Source organism: Halyomorpha halys, unplaced genomic scaffold (assembly GCF_000696795.3).
Source record: "Halyomorpha halys isolate HHAL.00 unplaced genomic scaffold, Hhal_1.1 Scaffold649.1, whole genome shotgun sequence".
NCBI lineage: Eukaryota > Metazoa > Arthropoda > Insecta > Hemiptera > Pentatomidae > Halyomorpha > Halyomorpha halys.
The window spans coordinates 1,005,024-1,015,365 of NW_027105546.1; positions in this window are offsets into that span (position 1 = coordinate 1,005,024).

Here is a 10,342-nt window from a genome sequence, read left to right on the forward strand (position 1 = left end):
TTATATAACCCAAAATAAAAATGAATATTTTAATTAAATAATCATTATTTAAAATTAAAGGTATAAAAAGAAAATATACGAAATTAATGGAATATTCAGATAATATATTAGAATGAAAGAAATAAAATATAAAGTTTAATAAGACAAAAAAAGGAATTAGTAAATATGTCTGTAATAACATTTGGTGAACACAACTTAATAACGTGGCTAAGGAAGAAGTAATAAGAAAAGAGTATAGAAGGAGAAGAAGTGTATAAAAAAATATGAGAAAAAATAATGTTTAAATTTAAAAGGCGTAGTTATTCAAATTCATCTGATTTTAATACAATAAACTTATATTTTAAATAAAAAGGAATCATTAATTAACTGAGAATATTCCTGCTTCAAAGTAAGAGGTGTTAGAATGTGCTATAGTTAATATGAAAACTTTTTTTTTATTACCCCGTATCTGGTCATTTCGGATATATGGAGGGAAAGGGGGAGGGGGAGAGGTATCTACAGGTAACCTACCTATTCCAACCAGAGTGGGGAGAGGTCAAATTTTCATTCCATGGGTCTGCCGAAAAGTAAAAGCCCGGAATTTTCAAAGATGACGTCTTTACGCTACAAACAAACTCTAAAATATATATTGACTATAAAGGAGAGAAAAAAAGTTGTCTAATCTCTTGCTTCTCAATAGAGCGAGATTGTTGCAAAAATTAAATATTACTCCCACCAACCTTTATTATTTTGCTCCGAAAAGCTGAAACCACCTTTCTATACTAAATTCACTCAAATACGTTGGTAAATAAAACACAAGATAAAACTATATGGTTCAGGTATAGTACATTTCAGCACGGAAAAGGCGAATGAAACAACAATTTTAAGAAAAGTATTGTAATTATAGCAGTGCTTTATTAATTATTTGTTTATATTATTATTATTATAATTTAATTCTAAATAAATAAATATTTTTTTCACTTCTGAGGGCAGTTGCCCTCCTCCGGGTACGCCGATGTACATAAAGCGTTGGAATAATTTCCCATAATTTATATGTTTTAATTATCGAGTTGTACCTCCACATAAAAGTCGACACTTCAGGTAATTCTTACTCGTGATTGTGACAAACCCCAATGCTTGGAGTTTGGACACACTCCAGTGCTTGGAGGTTCGTGAAGACAAGCGCCAGCTGATTGGTGAGGAGATGTAGCGCCACTAATCAGGGCCGATGTCGAAGAATGTTGGCGAGGAAATGCCTCCTTTAGCCCCAGCCAACAAGGCACAGCCCCCAATTGGAAGATTAGTTACACACAATTGTTTTAATGGCGCTTGCCACCTACGGGAATACCAACAGGTGGATTAGCCTAACGAATACACTCCCTCAAACGGAGGATTTCCACTAACGAGATCCCTCATTGAGATTCACAAGTGCGTTGAACATAATGGAGGCCTCAGAGGAAAAACAAAAGCACCCAGGTTCGTGTAAAGCAAACGCTATGATCTTTTTTTTGTTCGTAACTATCCATATTAGGAGGAAATAATCAGGAATCAGTCATGTTTTAGTTCGAGTGGTCCTAAAACACATTACACACTGATGAAAAAAATATAATTCATATTATCAAATCTATGTTCATTTGAAAACCTAACTTCATTTTACTATATTTAAAATGTTTACTGTTAATTTTAATTTTATCATATATTGGACTTCTATCAGTGGGTAGATTCTCCACATGTTTGTATCATTTCACTATGTCACCTTCAGCAAATTTACTTGTTGTATATATTTGTATACAGTTGAAAATAACAATAAATAAATTATTAAAAAAAAAATTATCATATATTTCTTAAAAGAAAAAAAAAAAGGTGTATTGGATTAAGGGAGAAAATTATGTTTAGAGATATACATAAAGAATGAAAAAATGAAAATATATAAATAAAAAAAATATAGAATATATGTTTTCTAACATGTAATTTAAATGTATAATAATAATAATAAAGGCTTCGAATCCAAAGGTTCGATACCGAAACCACTAATAGTTCTCTAAATACATCTGTACAGTGATGCCTCCCAAATCCAAATCTACTAAATAAATCTTAACGCAATTCTTTCTACTACGTTTTTCAGTTCAGTGTTTATTAACATTTTAGGGTTCCATTCGTTAATAAGTCCCACAACCTTAAACGCTTATCTTATTCGCAGCAATACTATAACCTAATTTATATTTCATCCATTTTCAGTCCAAATATTTGATGTAATACTTCATTTTCAAAAACCTTAAGGCGTTCTAAAGAAGCCAGTTTTTGTATCCATAAAGGACAGTAAATGAATTATACCATGACTATATGTACATGTAACTTACAAAAACTAATTGTTTTACAGATTGTATGTATTTTAGCAAACCAACGCAGTTGGGCAGAACATTTTTTTCAAAAAAAGTGTTTCCTTCTATTTTTTTTTTCAGGAAGATGTTGCACTCTTATGACTTCTTGGCTATTCTTGTCATACTTTCCATATGAATTACAATTTTATAAATAATCACATAAATGTATTGATAAAAATTACTGATTTGAGTAGATATTATTAATTACACTGTTAATTTCAAATCTGACTAAGAAAATTTGAACCAGCATTATGCTGAAATTTTAAGCAAAACTAATTTGTGATCAAAATACTTATATATAATACTAATAATACATAGTTAAATTTGTCAGTTTTTTTTTTTATACTAAAATAAATAAAGATAAAATAGAAATATAATGAAAATATACCAAATCTTGTATGTGAGGTAAGTTAAACAATGTATTGTTGATAAAGTGATTGATAAGATTGTAATAGATAGTGAAAATTGGAAAAAAAAAATAGGTAATTTAATACAATATGATTTAATTGATTGGTGGATCGTGTTTCATGACATTTTGATGACAATATTATAAATAAGGTGGGATAATCTATAATTCATAATGTTTTAAATGTAGTTTTTTATGATTAGATTATAATTGAAATCGTTGATCAATAGATATTCAAGAGAATGGCCGGAATGGGTGAAACGTAGAGGTTATAAGAAAACAATCATGTTGAGACTATATCGATATTTTTTATTATAATTGATAGATATAGATAAATTTGACTAAACTAATCGATTGATTTAATTGACCTGTAACACGTGGAGTTGAGAAGACACTAGATAAACCGCTGATACTTCTCTTCCTAGAAGCACTCAACGTTGAAATCTAATTGCCAATATTTAGGAAAATTATCTTCTAAACAACTTCAACATTCCCATATAACCAAGAGCCCACGGAACTTTACGTAAATCCGGTTTTCCTGTTGGTTAGATGGGAATGATGGAAAAGTGGACGACAATGAAATTACTGTAAACAAAAAAGAAAAAAAAAATACAGCGAATCCTTGAAGCATGTAATGAGTGTCATCATGGGAGGGTGCTCACCAAACTCTAGGGCTACTTCTCAAAATCGTTTACAGCCAATATTGTTCCATGGTAAGGTAACTGATATACGAACCATTAGAGATTTTTGACGTCTATCATGTTGTATATGCAAACCTAATTTTTATAATTTTTCAAAATTTTTCCACACCATTTAAGATTGTGTAAACCTCAAAAAGCCTACTAAATCTTATCTAATTTTACATTCAAAATGAGAGTTGTGATTAAAAAAAAGGGGGTAAATTATTGTAATAAAAAGTTCACAAACATATTCAACAAATATAGACATTTCTTTAAAACAATCACGTGATGAACATGAAGCCGTCATAAGACAAACTGAAAAATGTACAGTTTAGTTTAATATGACGTCATTTAAATTAGTATGAGCATATATCCAAAACAAGACATTGTACATTAAGTGAAATATTGTGATTTATTGAAATATGTTTGTTTAATAATTAAAACTATAGGAGGCATTTTAATAGTTTATTTGCTTTCAATTTTGTTTGTAAAATGCAATAAATCCCATTTGTTCCACAAGTGATTTTTAAAAAATCATTAAGGTTAGATTAGTTTCTAGTGCACTTTTTTTTATTAAATTCTGTTACTTTTTTACCTTTACATTTTTCCTTTAATATTCTTGTTTTTTTATATATTTATTGATGGATATTACAATGACCCACACAGTTGTGGGTAATAGGCAATATCGATGAATGATCATACTAAAATGAAATAAACATAAATGAAAAAAAAAACACATAAAATAAATAAAATTCCTCTTGAAATCCATACAAACAGAAGGATAAAGAAAATGAACATAATCAAACCATGTGTATGAAAAAATAAATAAATAAAATCAAATAATAATAAAAATAAAATAATCTCTTTAATATTCTGTAGGGAAAAAAAAGTTTTGGTGAAACAGTTCCAAATTATTTTTTCTTAATTTATTTATTGATATTTCAAATAAATTAAAATTATATACAATATGTAAACTTGATGTTAACTATATAATGGCATGATACGGAAATGTAATGGATTTATCCATTGATAGAACTCCAATAACATTTCTAGAGAAGATCTCGATCCCACCTTCTTTTCAGACACCTAGAGGGAGTATCAGGTAATGAAAAAGAAGTAAGGTTAGAAACAAGTGGGTTAGGGTGGTTAGGAAAAGGTTGGAAAAAATTATTGGTATCTGATTCTGGGCAAATCGGCAACAAATGGAACATTGAAGTCCTGATGGATGACTTGATTTGTGACAAAGTAAGGAACATTAAGGATTCACGGAGAATTACGGATTGCAAGGATTACGATGCGAGAGGAATACCATAATATTTGATACAGCCCGAGTTATAAAGGTTTCAATTCCATCTAGAGAAATGTACCAATTCGGGATTGAATGGTTAAGTTTTTTGGAAAAAATAATAAAATGAACTATGATCATTTTTTTTTTTTGTCTAACGGTAATTTTTGGACTAAAAACTTTTTTTTTATTTGTTTGAATACTAGTGTTTTAGGACTGGTTGGGATACTAACACATAAAAAAACTTTTCTATTTTACTATTATCGTTTTCTATTTTACTTGAAGCCACTAATTTTTTTTTAACAGCTGAAGCTCACATCACTACTATTTTGGGAACAGAAGATTTCAATTCAAATATGCTAGGAAGGATTGGTATCTGGTTGTGGACAAATCGACAACACACGGAACACTGTGGTCCTGATGGATGGATTGATTTGTAACAAAGTACAGAGTACTAAGCATTTTATATTGTAAGGATTAGATAAGAGAAGTACTAAATGGTTTGATGGAACCCTAAAACTCAAATCCGTAAGTCCAGATATGCCTTATTAAAGTCATATAAATGAGTCTATTGTAATTTGTTAGAAGTTTAAACCGTTTGTCAAGTAAGTATTTTAATAGTTGGAATCGACGAGCAGTTTCCGGTCTTCAGTCTTTTATGAGTATTCTAGTTTAGTCGTTTGTCCAGATTTAGTCCCTAGTAACGGATCTGTTCGAAAGGAATAAGAGGGGTATTATTAAAGGATACTATAGGGCAGGAAATGGGTTTTTGTTTTTTCTAAGCCCTTAGTGCCAGTTGAATATGCGTTATTCTTTTAAATATATAATTACAAACAAAATATTTATTAAAATCGGTGAGGAAATACTATATATTCCAGTCTTGTTAATTTATTCCGTACTTCGAAATCCATATCTCAGCCAATGATTTGATCAGAACCCTACTTTACCATAGTAAAGTAAATAGTAAGTTTACAAAATCCTATTCATATAATAAATATTGATATGTATTCTCCCTGCAGAGACTATTACTATAACCGCCAGATTACTAGAAGAGGAGAACTTATAAATAAATCTTTAACATTCATACTACGTAATGAAACATTGCCAGTTTATACAACTCTTAATTATCTGTGTTATAATAATACAGTGACGCTGAAATAATCATGGGGGAGGAAAGTAGGGAAAATATGTCTCTCCTCCCAAGAATTAAAAAAAACGAAAAGTTGGAAAATTTCATAATTTGAAATCTAATTTAATAAATACAACAAAAACTGTGGTTAAACACTTTACCTAACGAGTTACTAAGATTAAAAACTGATATCTTTCAATACCGTTGAAATGGATAAATCGGATTTTTTTCGATTCAATGTTGAGTTCAATTTGTAAAAATAAAAATTTTTAACGCCAAAATAGGGAATGGGACCAAAACTGATACAGACATAAGTGGAGGGGATGGGTCCAGCTTAATTCAAAATGATCATGTGTGGAAGATTTGATTTAATATATTCGAATTCTTTTATTCTTTTATAAAATCCATGAATAATCTGAACTTACATAGAACATATATATGAATTAAAGAATACTTTACATTTAAATATACTAAGAGGGTAATATTTTACTTACTATACTTAATAATACACTTATTTATTTGTAATATTATAATTGTATTATTACACATCTCTCTCCTTGAGAGTAATATTTTCTATGGATCTTGTAGGAAGTTTAATCCTATACAAGAAGGGTTATTCAGTATTTCGCACAACACTGCCCAGAAAAAAAGATAAAACAAATATTGGACTTTTCACTAGAGAGACAATAAACACAACATATATGAAAATCGATTTTATTCTACCTCTTGCAAGCCAATCCCTCCTCTTGTGTCTACTGGGTAGAACACACCACGCCGTTCTTATCTGTACTAGGTTAAGATGACACAGTTCATAGTAATTAATACAATTCAGTAAAAATGGAAAACATTTTCCATCAACGTCTCTTGACTTAACAGATGCATATAGATAACTGAAACTTGGTGGGGCACAATTATCTAGAAAAACACCACTATCACATAGTTCCATCGCCAACCGCTTGGATGCATCTTTGGAAGGAAATATCGCTCCCTCCTTCATTTTTCTATTCCAAGTCTTTAAAATAAAAAAAAACCTCCCTATGTCTTTGAACTCCTCACTCTACGTCCATCCTTCCATTCATTAAACACCAGATCCCAACCGATCGATTGATATATGCCCTCCTATAGAACCGCAAATCCTTCTTCATACGTGCAACCTCCTTCTGGAATTCTCTTCCTATCTCCATCCACCAAACCTCATCCTTTCTGTCCTTTAAACAACACCTGTCCTTCAGTTACTATATAAACAAACCTTCCCATCAATGTGAGCAATGTATATAGCTATTATGCATTACAATTATAAATTATAACATAATCTAAGGTTTTTATGTAATTTCAACATGAATACTGAAACTTTCTAAATATTTGCTAGATAATTAATCTTAATGTCTGAACCATGTATTTATTCTTTGAACATTTGTCCCAGAATAAAATTATTTTTTCAATTCATTGCATTACTATTTTTGCCGCACTTCTCTCCTCCCCCTCCTCCAGATATATAAATGCAAAAAATAATATTTATTTAAATATTTATCTAACCTACTACATAAATATTCTTGGTTTACCATAAAACCTAGACAATGCTTGGTATTTCATCCAGCATATTCATAAGCTTAAATGTATCTCTATGGAATACATGAAGAACGCTGAAGAGAAGAGCGGAAAGGAAGAAGTGGACATCGCGTGCTCTGTTCCGGAGACCTGAACGTCCCAGGGTTAGCCGGGCCGGCCTACCGGAACAGAGACAATTACCCGAGGGCCCCTTCCCAGAGCGGCCACGCAAAGGTTCGGCCAGCGGACCGTCGGAGGACACCATTACCATGAGACCTTCCCCACGCACCGGCCCGCTCTATCCTCTGGTTATTATCCTATCACGGCAGCCGACCTGTTCCATCCTCAGCCTCTCCGAGATCTGGCTCTTCTTGAAGGAGCCGCCGGGGAACACGTTGTAAAAAAAAATCTTTCCCTTAAAAAAATTGAGGTCCACGTTGCGTTGCTTCCTTTGCTACTTGTATATGATTATTTTGGCTTTAAAGTTTCTCATTATTTTTACTACCTACGTGGTACATTTTACATTACTTATATATCAATATTTAGGAATAATTATTATTTTTAAAATATTTAATATGTCGTTTTAAAATGGAGAACCCCTGATTGAAACATACATGTCCAGAAATATTCTTTTGCCCACGATGACGCAAAAAAGTATTTTTTTTTTTTAATATTTATTTATTGCTATTTACAACTGTACATTATAATACATTTAGTGAATTTCTAAGTTAAATTGGGGTGTTACAGGCGTGTAGAGAAACTACCCATTGGTAGCACTCTAATGACATTTTACATTAGCTGGTCTCGTGGCCATCTTCTTTTCAGGCGCCTCGGAGGATTGTCAGGAATGGAAGAGAATGCAAGAATAGAAACTAGGGGGTTTGAGATTTTATAATGGAAGGAGTGATATCTGGTTCGGACTAGATCGGTTACATAGGGAATATTAAGGTCTTTATTTATGATTTTATTTGTGACAAAGTAAGGAGTATTGAGGATTTTGGATTGTAAGGATTGAATGCGAGAGGAATTCGAAGGTTTAGTGGAGCCCCATAGCTCAACTCCGTATGTCCAAATAGGCCTTATAATAGTCATGTAGATCAGTATTTTGTAATGGATTGGAAGTTTGGACCGTTTGTCTAGTAAATGTTGTAATAATCGGAATCGGCGAGCAGTTTCCTGTCTTTTCAGTCTTGTATGAGGATTCCATGTCAGTCGTTTGTCCAGATTTAGAGGAACCAAGGTTAAAACTTAGTTTGGGCGGTTAAAGAGTTTATAATGGAAGGGTTGGTATCTGGTAGGGCTAGATCGGTTACATATGAAACATAGAGTTCTTTATGGACGAATTTAATTGTGACAAACCGAGGAGCATTGAGAATTTTACGAAGGATTTGTGATTCTGAAGGAATCATGGATATAAGGATGAATTCGATACTTTTGTGGAGCCCTAAAAGCTCAACTCCGTTTGTCCCGGTAGGCTTTATCATAGTCATGTAGATCAGTTTTTATAATGTATTGGAAGTTTAAACCGTTTGTCTACTTAGTGCTGTAGTCGGAATCGGCGTGCAGTTTCCTGTCTTTTGAGTCTTGTGCGATGACTCCAAGCTAATCGTTTATCCAGATGTAGTCCAAGGTTGCGGATCTGTTCGACAGGGGTAAGAGCAACATTATTAAAGAATACTGTAGGGCAGTCGGTAGGTTTACGAAGAAGGGAAAAGTGATTTTTTAAAATTTATTTTAATCCTCCAACCACGGCACTACTTCTTCAAGGGCTGTGATACGGGATTAGAGTGTTTGGGAATGCATTTAAAGAAGCAAAAGTAGAGGAAGGTATTTGAAACAATTAATCTTCTTTTCTTCCACGGACCGATGTGAGCCTGTTTCAACACAGTCCATAAGCCCCTGTGCAATATACAGATCTTCCTTTTCCGCATAACCTACAATAGTTTATCCTTCCATCTTTGCCGCACTTTTACTCTTTTATCAGACCGGAATTCGAGGTATCAATGTTAAGCTTTTCAGGCAATGAATTTTCGCGCAAAAATGGACATGTTATTTTACACTAATCAATATCACTTAACAAATATCCTCCAAATTTGATGAACCGTTTAAAAAACATAAGCGTACTCAGGAAAAATCGTTTACGCATGCGTAACCAAAAGTAGCTGGAATCTGATAAACTCTATGTGATTTTATACCAACAAGGTATCCAATTTCATTTATTCGAAAATTTAATTAATATCAGATTAGTTCTATCGATTATGCCCGAACATGAATTTGAATACAGGCAGACTTGTTCTGAGATTTCCTTACCCTTTATAATAATCCCGAACTATCAGAAAATAACCAATACCTAATGAAAGCATGATGAAGTTAATTTTAAATGCACTCTGACACCGATAGAGGTAGCGTGAAGGACTAGGGCAGAGAATATAATAACAACATTATAATTTAAATAGTTTTTTTTTTTTTATAATTTATCTATTGTTATTTACAACTGTATACATATATACACATCAAGTAAATTTGGTGTAAGTGATATTATGACATGATACAAACATGTGGAGAATCTACCCATTGATAGAACTCCAAAAACACTTCTAAAGGAGAAGATCTCGAGGCCATCCTCTTTTCAGACGCCTAGGAGGATTATTAGGTAGTGAAGGAGAAGCCAGGTTAGAAACGAGTTGGTTTGGGTGGTTGGGAAGTTTATTATGGAAGGATTGGTTAATTTAAATAGTAAATTTTTTTCAGTTGAGCAGTTTTGAAGAATTTGACAATTCTTATTTAATTTTCTTATATTATTCATATCCCTTAATAATAAAGGCAAATGTTTTTGAATTACGATATTTGACAAACTGACTCAATAAATAGATTTATAAAGAAAGAAACTTTTTTTTCAAGATTGAGACGTCTAATTACTTTTCACTATTTGTC